Below are 18,869 nucleotides of genomic sequence, written 5' to 3' on the forward strand. Positions count from 1 at the left end.
GGGGAAATAAATTTGTGCTTTATGTTGCATGCACTGCGAAGGGGAGGAAGCGGTAGTAAAAAAACAAATCTGTTGACTTCTTGCCTCTGTGCCGGTATGAGCTACCAAAACCTTGGAGGTAGGCAGCGGCAGAATATAGTGTACCAGTTCTTTGTCCTCTTATGTTAAGTGAGGGAATGGAATAACAAATAAAGCTTTCACGCCAGCCTCAAACTCATCTGCTAACTTGTGTGGCTCATGGAACAGCTGCAGGAAGAGGGCCATACCTGACAAGGTCACTGTTGAAAAGAATACCTTTGGTAATGCCTCTTGTTCTAAACAGTCTAGCCTAGACTGATCAGACAGACAGCAGAGTGTATTGCATTTCATTTAAGGAGCAGCATGGTATCTGTCTCAGTCAGGATTATACTGGTCTGGCCTTCATCAAGAGCATCTGACCAGCAACACTAAGAAGTAGCCGAAAGAACATCAGTTTGACCACTCTGATTTGCTTTTTGCTTGTCTCCATGAGTATAAATGGAGAAATGATTCTAATGAAGGTGTCTTTATAGGACTCTTCTGTGGTGTCCTGAACAGTGCCTATCAATAGAGAAACTGTTTTCTGCGTTGTCCAGGCCTGATTCCCTTGAGGACATACCTTACCATTCTGCATTGAAACAGGATCAAGCAAAATGTTAACAAAATTGGGAATTGCTGCATTCACTGTAATGCTTCTTGTACTCAAATAATATTCTTCCGTACCAGTGGAAAAAGCAGGTAAGCAGCTTCTGTAAGGGCTGACAATGGACCTGTCAGTCACCTCAAAATTTTAACTCTGCAAAAAGTAAATGGGTTTGTTCAAATCTTCTAGGGACTTCTTTCACTGCAGTTGCATATATTTGCATAGTGATTCGCAGATAAGTACATGCCAATAGCCACTTCTGTGAACAGATGTTGACAGAAGTATCAGAGTAATGTGAACAAGTCTGTCTTCTTGCATGCAGAGAAATGCATAATCTAGTAGTATGATGGAAATTTCAGTTAGTGCATGCTAATCAGCCTTTGCATGAGTATTGGTGCTTCTCCATAAAAACAAGCAAGAATTTAGAATAAGAAGGGGAGAACCAGAAGAGTTTTGCTGCAGTACTATTGGTAATAGAGACACTGTACTTTTATTTTATGACATCTCATTTTAAAAAATGCAACATTAATTTTAAAATACTGTGTTCGTCAAACAGTGCAGTGATTGAATATGTTCTTAGTCATTATGATAACAATGTAGCAAATATTGAAATAATTACCTAAAACTTCAAACATTTGGTATGGGCTATTTTAATAACAGGTTTGAAGGAATCTACTTGGCTATATATCTCCTTTGCATGTTTATGTTATCAAGATGAATCCTATGAAACAGACACATTTAGTAGAGAGCTGTCACAGACCAGCATGATATAGTGGAAAAGAGAACAAGTTTTGAATCAAATCTCGGCGTCCCTTTTGCAGCGAAATTACTTGTTAGCTAAAAAGTAAGGATAGCCTACTTTGCTGATGACAGAAGAAAAGGAGGCTTTTATAACTGACAATACATTTCCAGACACTTATATGTTTTTTGGACCAAAGTGAAATTAAGCATTATGTAGCCCAAACTCAGAGCCAGGGAAGTGAAATGCATATAATTCTCCCTAGTTCTGCTCCTCCTCTGTTATTCTGAAGCAAGTTAACTGTGCTACTCCAGTAATACATCAGTTTCTATAACTGAATGCAAAATCTGAAATGCACTTAGGTTTCTATTGTGATTAACATCAACTCTATCCACTTTTATTTTCATCTTCTCGTTGCTGTTTTCTTTCAGATTATACATAACTAGCATTGTCTGAACTTCGTTTTTGTCTCATCAGAGTAGGCGATACTGAAAATCTTGTTTCTCTTTAAGATTCTCCATCATGATTTTGCTTTCAATTTGTGCCCAAGAAATCAGATTTTCCATTACTAAAACCAGTCTATTAACACTTTCTTCTTCTTAACATGGCAAATCATCTGAAGCAGACTCACAGCTGGAGGTCTCCTTTTATTTCAGGCAGGAAGCAGGTGTCTCAATGAGACCATGCTAAAAAGGAAGCAGAAGGGCAAAGAGAAAAAAGGCAGGGAGTAAGATATTCAGTTCTTAAAGATTTGTACTTTAAAAAGTTGGGTCTGGAAGTCCTGTGCTAAAGGATAATTTAACTACTCCAAATGTACACTGAGAGCTACCAGCAGAGGCAAGCTTTTGCTAATGGCTGTTAGGTATACTCTTCTTTTAATGCCAAAATGGGGTTCCACATGACTTTGAATACCTGTCTGAAGTTTTGTCCCAGTTTGCCAACCTTGGAATTTTGGGGGTAGGGAGGAAGGAGGCATACGCAGTCACACAAAATTCTCAGGTTTAAAATCCTAGTATGGGTATGTTTGGGGTTTTTCCTTGTGTTACTGAAAGTGGTAGGGGCATTTACAAGTATGGCAGCTGCAGATGAACAACAGATTTCCCTACATGTCATAGCTAAAGCCAAAATGTAAACTGAGTTGCTACTTCACTGAAGTCCTCTTATGGGTCTGCCTAAAGAGGGGGATCAACTCACGTGAAGTAAAATGCTGCCTACATTAACATAGATAATTATGTATTTGCAAGAGCCTATATCTGAAAGGATACATGAATTCTCTAGCTTGGGAGTTCTCTTGCCTTTCCTGCTTATAGACACAAAAATAGGCCTAAAGGTCTTCTCTCTGGTGCTTTATTATGGCCATTTTTTATGGCACAGGTATATTTTGCTTTCTCCAAATCTTACTAGAAGCTACACTTCACATAAATTTAATCAGCCTATTTGTTTCACAGTTTCCATTTCAGAAAACTTCAGCAGGCTTAATTTCTGTCACTTTTTATGCAAGAGTTTCTCACAGATTGAAATTTTTATCTTGGTGATTTGACTTCTTTCAGAAGTGCAAGCTTCCCTTGACGCTGTTGTTGAAATATAACTACTAACATTAGATTCTAGCCCATGTTTTTCTTCTTAGTTAGTTGGTGTTTCGGTCTCCTTCCTGTGTCTGAAAATAATAAAATTGAAATTAGCCACAGATTTTTACAAAATCCTCCTTTCAAAATGATAGTTCATATTAGTGAGGCTATTTTACCACCATTTGGTGCAACACCTGAATAAACTTGTGTACCTTGATTTTTTTTCTTTATTTTTTTCTGTGGATTCCCCCCCACCCAGTAAGATGCTGAGAGGCTTTGATAACATTTACGTGCTCGCAGTTGGCACAATGACACACAAAAAATAAATAGAAAATAAATTTGAGCTTTCATAATTATAAAGGTCCTACCTCGTTATTTCCTAGGTATGTTGTATTGTGGATTGTCTTGTTTGTGAGATGCTCAGGGATGACTATGGCATAGGCTTAAAGTAGAATGCCAATAACTAAATTAGTGACCATCTCTGCTGCTGCCATTAGATTACTTAACCACAGTGATTCTGTTCTATAATATGATTGTTCTACCAGGCTTTGTAGGACTGACTGTCATACACATCACCAAGTGCAGTGGGGATAGATATGCTAGGTCAATTAGTAAAATCATGGACTAGCGCTCAGCAAAACATATTTGGGCTGATGGTGAAAGCTTTCTTATCTTGAAGTTTACAGAATTGCAATACCTTCCTTTGCTGGGGCTCTCATAAGTATTCTGTATTGTAGTATATTCAAAATGCAGCAGCCTGCATCCCTACAGGCATTCAACTAGCTTTAATTTCTCTGTTTTGTATGCATGTACCGAGTGCCAAAGCACTTTAGTCATTTTTCCAGTCTTTAGAGATCTGGACAGTAGAATTCTATCTAGAGATAGAGGGCTATTTCTCTGACCCATCCACGTATTAGACGAAGCAAGTTGCATTAAAAGACAGCAAAATAAGTGCCTGAGTCTCCATAAGAAAGAAACAGCTAGAAGGAAAACAAGACAGACTACAGAGGAAAACCTGCTTGAAGGAGAGCTTGGGCCTTCTGCTGTAAACACAGTCCTGGCTTTATGAAGGATTTTCAGAAAGCACAAGGACAGTAACTTACCTGTAAATTTCTCATCTCTGTTGTTTCTTTCTGGTTGCCTTCTTCAGCAATTATATTCTGCTAAGTGGAGGACTAAAAGGTAAAGTATAGAACAGAAGTCATCTTAAGGCTTGTTGAAGATGCTAAAATATGAAATTGATACTTTGAAGTACAGTGAGTCTGAGCTGGCTGATGTCAAGAAGTGATACTTAATAGATTCTACTAAAAAAAAGTGTGTGTAGCTATTCAGTATTTTTAGCTGATTAAAATGTTATTTTTTCAAAAGTCTGGTCTCTGGAACTATTTCACTGATGAACCTCCTTTCCTTTTTCATAAAAATCACTTTTTGGCAGAGTTCTCTATAACCAATTCACAAGTCTATTTAAGTCTACTTTCCAAAGTTTTATTTTTGTAACCTATTTGTCAGCAGCTAATAAGCAGTGCAAAGTATCAGTCACTGAAGCATGTCGTTTGAGCAGTGGACTCACTGGGCACTGATTACTAAACCAGAAGTTAGTTGGTAAAGCTCTAGGAAGTAGCTGAAATTTGTTTCTGAGCATTGCCAGCATCACTTCTATGTGTTAGCCTATGAATCAAGCGAGGTACCATTATGATCTCTTCAGCTGTGGTTATTTAAAAAATATCCTGGGAACCTTACCAGGTGTTGTGCTTAGTGACAGTGAGAAATTTACAAGCTGATTAAAACTCTGATCTTTTATGTTCTATTTTTCTTTCTTTTTTTTTTTTTTTTTTAACAGAGCATCTAAAAGCTCCAAGTATGTTTATAGGACTGCATGCACACAGGAAAAAAGTGGTCCTGCCATATAGAGTTGACAAATATAAGATGCAAAAGGTGAAAATGAGAAAGCAGAAAGCACTGGCAGCATCACATAGGGTTTTTTTGTTTAAGACTACTGTAAAGGTAGCCAAGCTATTTTGCTTGCTTGCTTGCTTGCTTTTTTAAGAAAGCAAAAGCAAGCTTTATAAGGATGGGTGAAAAACAGGACAATGAGGTAATTGAAGGGGCAGATTGAAAGTAGAAATCTTCTTGCCTGACAATAATGGAAGTAGCACTATGTTTGAAGGAAACTAGTCAAGCACCTGTTATTCCAAGTACCTAAATACAGTCTTAAATTCATCCTTGTTCTGCAGAACAGTGTAAGTAGGCAGGACTGAAGCATAGCTTTATAATTGTGTGCTTTACTGAGTAAGAGTTCTGCTGAAGTTTGTAGAAGTCTCTCATCGAATTCCCAGTCCACCCTTTGCAGTCCTCTTGCTCAAGCCTGGGACTATTAAAGAATCCCTTTAACTAAAAGAAATAGCAATTTTTTGCCTATTACAGTACAAGTAGTGCTTTAGACTAGGTAAATACTTCCTAGTTCTTAACGTGATATTTAAGACTAATTCCCATTTCACATTCTATAATTTAGGTATTAATCTTTGACTCATCCTTGACATTCTATTTTACACCTACAAGTACTTTGGTGCACAGTATTTTGGAATTTAACAAAATTAGATATACTGCACTTTGCCAGAGAATGATTAGAGAAGAGTACTTTTTCTTTTCTTGCCCCCCCTCCCCCCCCCCCCCCCCCCCCCCAAGCTAGCTGAACAAAAAGCACACTTCTGCAGCTTTAGCAAGTCCATGTGTATCAGGGCAGCTATTTCACCATTTCACAGCAGGGTATATATCCACTGGAGATGAACAAACTGTGCAGGAAGGAGAAACAGTTTTAACCTTATCACCTAAATTTGTTTTACATACTTTTCTCTGTGTGTGTGTCCCTATAGAAGCCTTATGCTACAGATGTTTCAGATGGGAACAGTTCTGCTTCCTCTATTTCACGGGTTGGCTCTCCATCTTACTCAGATACTAGGAGCTGCACGTCTCCAGTTTACTTAAATGTGTATTTCAGGATATTCCCCAGTATTTTCTAGCCTCATCTAGTGACTTCTAAGACATAGATCAGACAGAGAATGGTCTGGCTTCTATTTTTGTTTTCCAGGTTAGATTGCATATGAGTTACTGGAAACTCATGATGTGCACAGCACATCAACTGCCTCTTTTTTAGGAGCCAGAAGCTGATGATGGCTGCCTCCTAATGATGCCTCTCCCTTTGTAGCATCTTTTTAGATATACTGTCTGCACCCATGTCACGGCTGCCAACCCCTGCTCTAAAGCAGAGGTTGATGTATGGCAGAGAACAAGACTTGAAAGAGACTGCCCTGCCTGCAACTAGAGTGCCCCTCTGTGTGCTGTAGCCAGAACAGCTATGTCCTGGAGGAAATAGCTCTCTCTGCTGTTTATGCTGCTTGTCTTCAGCTTGATATAACTTTTTGACCCATCTTACCATCAAAAGCTAGTGTCCTGAATCTCATGTGGTAGGGTCTTAGTGCATGGAGGAGCAATTGAAACTGAAAATTTGCAGAAAGGATTAAATATAAAAAAGTAACCCCAGAAGAGCAGTGGCAGTGAAGGAAGCCTTGGAAAGGTGGGGGAGGAAATGGCAGACGGTCACCTAAGAAAGAAATACAGTGTGGTTATACCTTACTGAAATGCAGAAAGCACTTGTGTATTGTGCCTGTGAGTTAAAAAAATAGGAAGACACAGCAGGCTTGCCCTGATGTCCCACTAAAGGTAATGGGCTTTCCTCGTGCTCTGTTTTCTTTCATGGAGCAAGGAGACCCTTCTCCCAGCAGCTTTTGCTACTGATTTCAATGAGAAAATATTTAGATGGTAAATTCTTTCAGGCAGGAATAATTTCTTCATTGCCTGCCACAGTGGGACATCTCAGCTATGACTACAGGCATTAGGGACTCAGGCAACTATGAATAAGAAAAATAGTAGTGGAATAGCACAAATTGTAAATTATTTATTTTCTAAAGGCTGTTTAAAGCAGACATACACAGTGCTTTGCTTAGCTGAATCTCTCAGAAAAATCCAGATCTGCAATGAATTGAGGAACAAAATGCAGCTGGGAGGGAGCTGTCCCTTCTAATCACACTAGAAGGAATCCATTCAGTTAACTACATCTTGGATATATGATCTTCTCAACCCCAAGTCATGACTTGGCTCCTTCTGACAGCCAGCTCTAGTTTTAAGCAAGACGAGAGTTTTGTAGAAAAGCAGACTGCTGGGGAGGAAGAAAGCCCATATCACAGCAGTAGCTACAGAGCTCTTTGCCAGAGCTCTGTTTTGGCTGTTTGCTTTGCCAAGCAGCCATTGTTAGAGAGTTTCAGTCCCTCCTAGAAGCAGCAATTGCTGCCCCAGCCCCTGCAAGTCCCCCAGTGGCAGCAGAGATGAAGCCCTGCTTCTGTGGCAGAAGAAACCCAGCACCCACAGGGCTTGTGGCTACCACTTTCAGGAGCAGCGTTTGCTGTTGCCTTGCATAGGGGGAGCTCAAACCACTCCGTTTTTCACGTGCCAAGTTTTAGCTTTTATCCTGCTCAGAGTATTTTATTAGCCAATCCAATTTAAATATATATTGCTGTGGTTACTCTTGAATAAATCATCTTTTTTTTTTTTGGGGGGGAAGGTGGGTCTTTCCACTGTGATTACGTGTCAGCTCCACACCCTTCTTATCTTATTCCTTTGGAGTTGGCTTCGGAATCTCAGACTCACCATTGCCGTAGCAATGGTGAATATGGCTTAAAGAAACAAATCAAAGTGATGGCGACAGATGTCCTCAGAGAGAGAAGATGGTGAGAAGTCTGACTAGATGACAGGAATTTATTTACTACAAAAATAGATCTGAGTTGTAAGAGTAAAGAAGTCATGGATGTGAAAACGGAAGGACATCTTATCTGGCTTTGTCACAATGCTCCAGACAATTGGGAAGTCCAATGGATTATTAAATACATTAACTAAACCTAACTTAGTAAGCTTTGTCACCTTTCTGAGGTGACAAAACCTAGTGAAAGAAAAATCTTCTTAGAAGACAGTCAGGGCTTGAAGAGCAGAGTGCTTGAGGGGCTGGACAAATATTTATTTTGAGTCACGCAAATTCATTTCTTTACTAAGGAAAATGGTCAACTGTTCTTCAAAGGTTCTCATGTTTCAGAATATCATAGTGGCTTTCTGGTACCTACAGAAGACTATAATTCTCCTTTCAGCAAAGTAACTGAATACATCTGTGCAAGACATGCTAGTTACACCACCTTGCTCAATTATTCATGATATGCACCAGAGGAAAGGGCAGGGGGGAAGGGAGTTCAGTTTGCAGCAGAGAAATTAGGAGATTTTTAAGAGAAGAAATTATAACCTAAGGGCATTGTAACTCTGGAAAGGCCTACTAAGGAGGTGGTGCTGTCTTTCAAGGAGGTTTTAAAGTATAGGTTAGAGAACCGCCAGTGAAGAATGAGCTTGGTGAGGTTAATTTTGCCTTGGTGTACAAGGATTAGATAATTTCTTGAGGTCCCTTTCTGTCTTTTATTTGTGTGAATCTGACTTCTGTTGTCATTTGCTGTTTTTTTATTGATCTATCTCACTATGCTGTTTGTCATTTAGACTGCAACTCTGCACTAAGTACTGCCTTCTAAGACATTTTCCTTCTGTAATCCTTTTGCTGGAGAGCATGCTACATCTCTCTTACTAAACACATGCTATTTGTGTGTTACAGTCCTCACCTCCTCAGGCTTTTACAATTGTTTCCAGCAAATTGCATTTTGTCATAGGCTCCAGGCATTGAGAGGAAAATTACAGCCTACAAGGGAAAGTTCATATAACTAAAAAATTTTAATGTCTCCCGGTGTGCACTATTCATATGGGGTCAAAGAGTGGGCTTGCAGAAGATGGGTGTAAAACACAGACCGATTTCAGCAGGGCCAGCATTAGGCTTAAGGAGCCTGTCACATACACTAGAGAACTGCTATAAATACCATCCAACTAGTCCCTTTAGTTAGAGATACTTTAATTTAGTCACACAGCATATCCCATTTTCAAGCTAAAACAAGTACAGCATGTTCTCCCTTATTTCTGCAGCTAGACAACTCATTTGTTGAGACCCACTGAAGCATCCTTGTGAGCCATGGATGTTGAGGCACCACAGGCACAAATTTCTTCCTTCCTTTGGGCTTGAAGGAAGAAAAAGGAGGATTCTCACGGAGAGCTCATTTCTTCAGGCTTTTCATAAAAGCAGTGAGGAAAGCAAGGCAGGATTACTCTGAAGTCACCTCTGATGTCACTGTGTTTTTGTTGGCTGCTGACTACATACAGAGACCAGGCAGAATAGCTTCCCAGCTGAAGTACCTCTTCAAGGTGTGAGAATCTGGACGAAGGAGGGGTGGTGGCACAGTTCGAGCTCCAGTTGACCCCCTGGTCCAGCCATGATGAGAAATTTGTTGTTGGATGATTTTGCGGGAAGTTGTTCAAGTAACTCTATGAAAAATTGTGTTTCTTGTGTGGCTTGCTGGCAGAAGCCCTTTTTATAGTAATACTAAAACATCTCAAATACCAAATCCTTAACATGGTGAATTTTGGTTAAGGACCTGATTTAAATAGAGACGGGTTTTATCTGCATGCATTACACAGCTTACATTGAGCTGTATATACTCTTGCACCTGCACAAGCCAAAAACACAAGCCAAATGAGAAATGCCCCATATCGCAGGGTTACAGCCAGCTGTCATATAGCATACTGCAATATTCACTCCATACAGTTCCTCTAGACTTGGTTCTACTCCTTTTCAGCACATTGCTATTTCCATCTACCTACCACTTGTAGTTCCATATAGATAGTATTTCAGGGGTGGACCTTGCAAAGGCATGGTCAGTTCCTCTTAACTTCAGTGTTCCATGTGGCTCCTTTGCTGTAAGGGTACCTGATTAGACCTTCATGTCACTGAACCATGTTAGGAGGCTGCAGGTATTTGCCAATGGTCTATGCCTGCTAGAAGACTAGCACAAGGAAGGTGCAAAAAGGATGATTTGGAGAGAACAGCTGGCACTGTTTGGCTCCAGTCACCATTGTAACGGTGCTGTGCCTACTTACCCCACTGCAGATACTGTTTCCTTTGTACACTCCAAAAGATATACTGTAAAAACCATTCTCCTTAGTTGCTACTTCTCTCTTTCTTGCCTGTGCTGGGCATCTCCAAGAGGCACAAAATTCTGCATAACTTTTTGTTTTCTCTAAGCCTACTATAAAGCTACTCAGCCTAGTTTGTATGTGATACCTGTCCCTGCTGACTGGTGACTATTACAAGACCTCTTGTTTGCAGAGCATCATTCTCTAATAAAGAACATGAGAATTCAGGCAATGGCAGAACTACTCTATCTCCTGAGTTTAATGAAGTAGACCCCTTTCACACTTGATGTCCATACTTGAGATACCTGGGAGACATTCTGATAACGCGTGAGTTTCTGCTATAGTTACAACAATAACAAAAGTGTTGTATTATCACACAATAGCTCTCTTCTTGCTTGTCTGATTTATTTGTTCATATATAAATATACATGTGGATTTATATGTTTACATACTATAAGAAGATATATATTTCTTTAGATTTCACCTACTTGAAACTGAGATGTTTTTTGTGCATGTTTGACACTCCAAAGGGGGTAACAGAAAGAAGTTATTTCCTAGTGTGCTTATATTTAATAATGCTTTTTACTGTATGGTACTCAGCTCTGTGTGAAACAGGTATAGATAAGAGATGTAAGGAACAGAGAACAGTAATGCAAATTATCTGGACAGCCAAATAATAACTGTGTGTTCTCTGTTACAGAAGCTTCATAACACAGAACTGTATGCAATGAATACATACCTCCCTTCTGAAAAGGAGAATAAAAACCTCCATATTGCCTTTATATTTTAATTATTTTTATCTTAATATTCCAAGTCCCAAATTCAAGATGATTTTTAAGTGATTTCTAAAGGTATAAGGGGCTAGGCAGCGGAAGGATTTCCAGAGACTGCTTCATAGCTTTTAAAGTTGTTTCTATGACAGGGACCACTGACTACAGCCTGCAAAGATAATAAATGTCGTCATTTCTACTGTCTTGATTATCAGTGCTGACTTCTCTCCCCGCTTCTTTTCCAAGGACACTGTTAGTTTTAATACTGGGCATTCCAAGACTACAAATATCTTGTCTGAATGGTCATATTTTTGGCCTTTGCTAATTTCCTCAACTGTTTTTTCAAAATCAATATTTTTTAATTGGTCACTTGAGCTTTTTTCAGTGACGTTGAACCTCTGATGCATGTCACTTCAGGAGCATTTTCCAAACATTGTAGGCGTCATGGAGCAATTTTAGCATAAAAAGAAGAGTATAACTAGAGATGGCGGGGGAGCAAATTACATTTTGTGTATATATAGTATTAAATGCTTCCATTAGTTGCCATAGGGATGGGCAGAAGTTGGTCTGAAATGACAGCTTTTCTGATGCTTGATGTGTTTAAAAAGAAAACATTGTGGGGAGGGTTTTTTATTGTTGTTATTATGCTGGGAGTCTTTTATAGGGGAGGGGGAAATATTACAGTCGTATTTCTCAAAGAAATGCAGTGGGGCTCCATAAACAGACCTTCACCTCTCTTCAGAAACACTGACCTCTATGAAGCACCTTTGTAGCTTCAGGGCTGTAATTCCACTGCTTCTCTGAGCTTCACATTTCCCTCTGTCGTGCAACACTAGAACTGGTGAGATCTGGTTGTCAGACCAGGCACTTCCATTTGCGTGCTCGAACATTAACTTGGCTTGAATATTGGAAATCAACAGAAAGCAAGCCCTGGATATATACTTACACTATGATCATGTCAAAAAGATAAGAGGTGCAAGTCACGTATCTCAGCATGTGATCTAAGCCTACAGCTATCAGATGTTAAAACTATCATTCATGCCAAGAGTGACCAGGAGTAGGATGCCAGCTGTTTGTTTTGCGGCATTCAGGTCCCTGGAAATTCTGTGTGGATAGTATGTGTGCCACACAAGGGGACACTTGCTAGTTTTGCCAACTAAAAAATGTAAATGGTTCAGAAACATCTACTACACAATATGCAAATGAGAGTTAATCAGGAGGCTTAATGCTATAACATTCAGTGGTTTTGAAGGTAGTCTGTAAGAGAAGGATCTATCCTGTAAGGAATGAAACTGAGGCACTGTACTTACTGAGTCTAATGTAAATTCACTGGATTCTCCAATGATTTTTAATAAGTTTTTAAACAAGCACCTGTGAATTTTTGTTTTGTTTTAAGCCTAACTTACAGTCTGTGCCACAAGTGCCTTTTTTCTTCTTAAGACAATGTTTTATTAAAACTACTTATCAGCCTGGGGGGCACTGAGCAAACACTGAATGTTATTTTGAGAAGACCACCCATAGACTGTGAAATGTCATTTGTCAGGGCAATTATTTGCAGTCTGCCTGTACGCGCTGTTCTGTCAGTTCCTGGGGATACACCTCGCTAATAGGACTGTAGTGTCTCTAATAATTAGTGAAACTTGGGCAAAGAATAAAAGCATTATTTTTCTTTTCAGTGGAGTTGACTGAAAATAAGTGGAACTCACATAAAACACTGGACCTGTCCTTGGCTGATGATTTTTAGAAACTGTCTCCAGTCTGATGTTCTATTAAAAGACCCGATCTTTTGTCAAGCTGAAGAAACTGGAGGAGAGGATCTGCATTAGCTGTTCCATGGTGGAATGCAAATTTGGCGTGAGTCCTACAAATTCCTACTGAGGGTGCAAAGAGGTTTTGCTCAAAGACAAGCAAAAATTATTTGAAATCACGAACAACATGAAGAGTTTGAAGTACTCTCCTCAGCCTGAAGTGTATGGTGATAAAGGAGGAGGATGTGGGCAGAAAACAAGCATGTCTGAGGAGACAGGAGAACTAGTGTAGCCCTCATTATGCTAATGGAACACATAGCTGCAATACACATTCCTCTTTTAGGCCACACTTTTGCTACCAGGCAGAAGTAATTTGACAGCTCTACAGTCTCACTATCATTAAGAAAGAATTAGGTTCTTATGGCTTGTTATCTTGCTTGTCATTTTTGACCTTGCATAGACCTTCATTATGCAGGATCAAAACCTTCCATAAAGTATGGAAAGCATAGCAATATATAGTTGCATATTTAAAATGCAAGAAAATAACCAACTTGTGCATGTAAAAGAAAAGCCTAAACTGTGTCCAAACTAAGCTAAAGGTACATGCAAACTTTGGAATAACTCCAATAGTGAGGTACATTAGTATGTGTCCATGAATACTCAAGGTATCTGGATGTTTTGTCCATTATATTCATCTGTTTCATTTACAAGTCCTATAAATACTTCCACTGCAAAAGATGTGGCTCCTCAGTAGCTCCAGAACAACACAGGGTAGGAAACATAGACAGCTGGATGTTTTTTTCTGGAAGCTCTTGTGGTTGATCTGTCTTCCTAGGGAAGTTAATCATAAAAACCATAGGATAAACATTTTTGAAATCTGTATCAGAAGTTGATGCAGTTTTTGGAGGAGAGCGCAGTATAGGAACAGGAACAAGAATGATTTTTATGTAAATTATTCAGAAACTGGCATTCATATGCATTATTTATGTATGCACAGTGCCCTATGAATATTAAATCTCATCATGTTATGTGAGGACTACACCTTGTAACTTCATTATTACTCCATAGTTACATCTTCGCCTTACATAAATCAGTGGGAAGAAATAATTTGATTTTGTTCTAACCAGACTGCAATTCCTATATTTTCTATCAAACGTAATCATGTTACTGTATTTATGTCCAAAATGCTCAGTTACTTCAGAATTGTTTATCCTCATTTAAACCAGCAAACCAAACTGAAATGAGGATTTTAGAAATGATCCACTATCAGTGAACTTCTCAAAGGCCACCAGGAGACTTGTAAGGCGTTATATTTGTTCCTCCACCTTTCCCTGGTGCTGGTTTTTCCCTTTCTTTTCAATGAAGATTACGACTGAGATTCATTGGTACCTGTGCCTAATGGCAAATTAAGCATTCTCTATTACATCTTTGGCCAGTTTGTATTTGTCTTTGGCGTATGGGATAGCTCCAAGCTCTGATCACTGCTCAGTCCCAGGAAAGGCACCATGAGGACAGATGATTTTGTTGTTCTCTTGTTGCTTCCAGCTGTTGCTCCTTTCAAATCCTTTTAAAGTTCCTTTGCTAGAACTTCCTTGAAAAGTGAGTAGAAGCTGGAAGGAATGCCTCCACCTCCATGACTGCTGCATACTGGTTGGCGGTGGAGGAAGGCTTACCCAACAGTTCTATTTACTAGTTTCATCCACTTCCTCTGCCACAGATAGCTCTGTGGTTTTCTACTTCCACCAAGTCATCTGCGGGAATGAATTAGCAAAAGTTCCTCTTCTTCCATTCCTGTGTAGTTTGTTATGGAAAAAATAAAATATATCTGGTCATGTAATTAAGGAGGATGCAAAGGTCTTATTAATGCAGAAGAATTTCTGCCTGTATAAGGACTGACGGATGCAGCTTTAACATTACGTGCTTCCCCCCAAATCTCTCATCTCTAATATGTTTATAATATAATTCTGACTTCAACTCTCCTCCCTCAAATGAAGGCGTATCAAACTGCCATATATCATCTTAGAATAGACTCTTACTATGCAGGATAGATAACCTTTGTTCTCCATGACAGCACTTTTAATATTTTCTCGACTAGCAACTTCTTGAACCTCTTGTTCATGAGACAGGATGCTGGAGCTGCCTTCTTTTCAAGCTCATCTCTTCTGCATGGAGTCCAGCAGTTCTTGCTTTGGAGCTAAGTAACAGGAATGTGACCCTAATGCTATGAAAGCACAAACCAAACCTTCCACTGATTTCAAGAGCCAGGGCTACCTTTATGGTCTCTTCAGTGCTTCTGGTATTGATAATATTTATGGCAGAAACATAGAAAATGAGGAACTTCCAGTGCGAAGTATTTTTCTTCTCAATAACTCTCTTAAAATTCCTGAGGACCCCGGGATGGAGTTGTACAAAACTTGTAGAAACTTCTGAAAGCATCAGTGTTAGTCTCTATCACTGTAAAGCATCTGTAACCCTCAGTTGACTATTTTGGTGTTATATTGTATGTTGTGTACATCATAATATTTGTCTTGCATTACAAACAAGAAATAGAGAACATATTTGTGTCCTAATTTTGCTAGCAATCCTCTTTTTTAATATATCTAAGCACAAGACTGATAATTATAATTTAAAAAAAACCCCATTCTTCATAGCTTAGGGGCTTAAACTTTTATATTCTTCCTTTATTCTGAATGTATCCCACAGGAAACAACTCTCTGTAATAATCACCTTGCCTACACTTCTTCAGTCACACATTACGTTCTCTCTCCCACTTTCTTTCAGGTTAATATTAGTGTTTGTCAGCAGCAGACCTTTTTTTCCAAGGCTCTGAGTCATTACAGTAAGTTATGTTCTCAACAGAGTTCAGGGTAGGGAAAAAAACCAACCCTATGCCTACATGTATCTGACTTAGAAAACCAGAAGGCTACTCATACCTTTTAAATGCCAAGCGTTCAATTACTTTCCCCTTGAGGGTTTTGGGGTTTTTTTGGGGGGGTGTGTTTGGTTCTTTTTTTTTTTTTTTTTTTTTTTTTTGGTTCCTTTTGGGGTTTTTTTTAATTTATTTTATTTTATTTTATTTTATTTGGAAAAGCCAAATGTGCTGCAGTAGGTTACTTAAGCTCATGATGAAGAATGTTGGCTTCAGATTTTTCCAAAGCATGACAGCTTTATTCCAAGTATTTCTTTAGCAGAGGTTGGTCAGTTGGTTTTATGGCCTAGCTCACACAGAGTTCAATCTACTCCTCTGTAGGTATCTGTGCATATTACAAAACCATCGCACCTGTTATCTTGAACAGGGATCTGTGTTGATAAGAGGTCCAGTCAATAGCAGAGGTTTCGCAAGTTTGGCTTCGGGGCTTGACAGAGCACAAGGAAGCATTCAGAGAGATGGAAAGTACAGTTTCTGGCTCCAGCTACTGTTGTCTTTCCCTGTCCTGCCCCCTGAGGTGCTCTGCTGTTCTTTGGAAGCCTCCTCTGGGGATCATACCTAACTCAAACCAGACCTGTTTCACCTGAACGTTTTTCTAGACAGGTAGGCTTTTCAACTGGAGGTAATGGATTTCCCTTTCTGAGGGTAGAGCTCTTTCTGGACTGCAGCTCAAATGTGACTCCACGCTCCTGTCCTAAAGACTTTGTAATGAGGCAGGCAAGGATTTCCCTCATAGGGATGAATGCCACAGAAGCATATAAATATGCATGCATTGTTATTTTTCTTATTGTTACATATCCCCTAGTCAGAAAGAGCTCTTAGCAGCTGTTGAAACTGCATTATAATTCAAAATGAACTGTAAATCCCTGAGATGGATGAAGGTATCAAGATGGATGATCTTGGAATGATCAGTGAGAGGCTGCTAGTGATTTCACTGCTGCGCTTGTCAGTCACAGTGGAAGATGACAATGCGGATTGAAAGGGTGATGGCAGAGAATCAGAAGGACACACCAAAGGCTAAAGGACAGGTGTTATAAACCATTCTCCAGCATGCAAGGTTATATTTTTAAACTATATTCTATACTGCTTGCAAAGAAGCAGATATGATCCTTGGAGCAATTGAGGTAGAGTGTTCCTGTCTTCCATTTTAACTTCTGCATCTCTGTATTGCCAGTCTTTCTTCTTTTTTCTGGTTTTCCGTTGAAGAAAGTCAGTTGGTCTAAAAAGGCAAATGGCCCCTGGTCCATAGATAACGGATCCAGCTTGGAAAGACCTATTATTCAGTAGTCATCATAGCAAAAACAAACTCCCCAAAATGCAAAAAGGGAAGGTGCTAGTAATTCTGCAAGATGCAAGGAAGGTGGCTTGCAGTATTCTTGTTGTTTGGTTTTGCTTTAATTTGTGTTTAGGAATGAAAATGTTTGTCACACTTCTCAAAATAGGAACACAGTTTGCATAAGCCAGATCCACAACTAAGGTGGCACTGAGACGCCTACTTAATCCAACCATATTTAGTGGGGTGCCAATATAGAAACTGCCATACCAGATTCTACCTGGAGTTCATATAGCTCGCCCTTATCTTTGATACTGTCTGGGTGCTTTGAAGAAGCATGTAAGAAATCTTAAGAGAGGAAACCCAGGGAGTAATCTGCTCATAGGGCTTCTTATTTTCTAATCTGTACTAAAAAAAAAAAAATGTACTCTGAGGGGGTATCTATCTTCTTGGGTTTCTTCTTAAAAGCCAGAAAACCCGCCTTTGCTACTTGATATATAGGGTTTTTTTAATACTGAAATGAAAATTTAACCTTTCAGAATCCACCAGTTTTGAACACCAGTAATGTCTGGTGGCAATGGATTTCAGAGGGCATTTACACCTGGTCTTTTAAGCAGAGTATCTGCAAATATGGGAAGACTAAGCTTGATTGCTTTCTGACACTCATCTTGGCCAGAACTTATGGGTCCAAATTTATCAAAGCATCACTTTATCACTGCCTTCTTCAATTTCTGATCTGCTTCCAAAATCACTACACTAAGACCTGCTGGAAGAAACAGGGTCCTGGCCCTCTTGTGAGGGATGCCTGTGCAACTTTATAGCATGGTCCTTGTTAGCCCCTAGTGCTTGGCTTCATCAGGATTCCAAACAGCGTGCAGCCTCAATAATGCTAAACTAGATGAACTGGAAGCCACCAAGAAACAACTGTGCTATATTTCAGTTTATTAACCATGCAAGCCCACTTTCAGATATGGGAAAGGCAAATTATAATTGAAAAGATCTCAGTAGAAACATGTTCTGCTTTCATGGCCTATGGCTATGCATGTTTAAGCTATCATGCCATGACACTGTGCTATTTGATTTATGTTTTTACTGATGCTTTGACTGACTAGTTTGTTGCAATGTACTGCTAAATGGAGGAAAAATCAGAAACTGCATCAGGCAACCACTCTGTATTTCATTCTAGAAAATAGCTGGCAATTATAATTACTCACCATGTTTCTGGCTCAGAATAAAAGTGGCATTACACAAATACCACACTGAACATTCATCGTGATTAGAAAATGCTCCATACCTTGGAGTGCAGTGGAGACATAAGAATAATTTTAAATGCAAATTAAATTGTGGGGGTAGCAAAGAGAACAGATAAAAGACAGTAAAACAAAGCCTTTCACTTTCCTCAAATTAGCAAGCTAATGTAGTATAGAAAAAAAAAAAAAAGCAGTTCTACTCAGATCTGTGCTAAGAGCTTTCATTTCATCATAATATAAAACAGCAGATCCATCACCTTTCTCTATTCAGTACTCTTGATTTCGAGGTTGAAGTGAAAATTAGAAGCTGTTCATTCTGGCTCACAGACTGGGTAGCATTTACTTAGTCTTATTGCATGACAGTAGGATGGAAAGAGGTCAGTAACACTGGTGAGTACTTATATCCTGCATCTGATTTTATTTATTTATTTTTAAAATTTTTCACAGTGCTTTGGCTTTTTATCAATGTGTAATTCCCGAAAAAAACCTACATCGTGTATTTTGTAAAAGGCTGAATCTTAAGCAGAAACGCAGTGATTCCTTGAGAATGCTTGTATCAGATGTTAGAGCTCCTTCAAGAATGAATTAATTACTTAAAGTAGGAAATCTGTAATAGGAAAGGTTTCTGGATAATCTATATATTTCATAGCATCACTGGAACATTTTGTGTGTTGCTTTCTCTGTCTGCCTGGTTCAACAAGCAGTAACAGATAAGACATGAATCTCTTCAAGATGTTATTTGCATTATGTGCATAGCAATACATTTAACAATCTCGTTACCCTTGTGGTAAATGGTGGAGAAAGTAGGTGTTTTACTTACTGAA

General features: G+C 39.1%; 1 protein-coding gene and 1 long non-coding RNA gene across 5 annotated transcripts in view; one reads left to right on the top strand and one right to left on the bottom strand.

Annotated features, from left to right (window-relative positions):
• Positions 1-1,112: 1,112 nt before the first annotated feature.
• The window catches only part of LOC115606559, a 33,476-nt gene continuing 15,719 nt past the window's right edge, over positions 1,113-18,869 (bottom strand). Inside the window, exons 2-4 of the long non-coding RNA XR_003990928.1 lie at positions 4,072-4,143; positions 2,997-3,057; positions 1,113-2,086 (exon numbers count right to left, since the gene is read on the bottom strand). This is a non-coding gene — a long non-coding RNA (uncharacterized LOC115606559). The remainder of the gene's footprint in view (positions 2,087-2,996; positions 3,058-4,071; positions 4,144-18,869) is intronic.
• Positions 18,055-18,869, top strand: part of PHACTR1 (phosphatase and actin regulator 1) — a 312,497-nt gene continuing 311,682 nt past the window's right edge. For 2 of the 4 annotated variants that reach the window (XM_030482452.1, XM_030482481.1), the window contains exon 1: positions 18,055-18,435. The gene's annotated coding sequence lies outside the window, so the exon portion shown is untranslated. The remainder of the gene's footprint in view (positions 18,436-18,869) is intronic. The other 2 variants (XM_030482392.1, XM_030482420.1) reach the window with 1 other exon arrangement.

The sequence above is a fragment of the Strigops habroptila genome, chromosome 1 (assembly GCF_004027225.2).
Source record: "Strigops habroptila isolate Jane chromosome 1, bStrHab1.2.pri, whole genome shotgun sequence".
Taxonomy (NCBI): Eukaryota; Metazoa; Chordata; class Aves; order Psittaciformes; family Psittacidae; genus Strigops; species Strigops habroptila.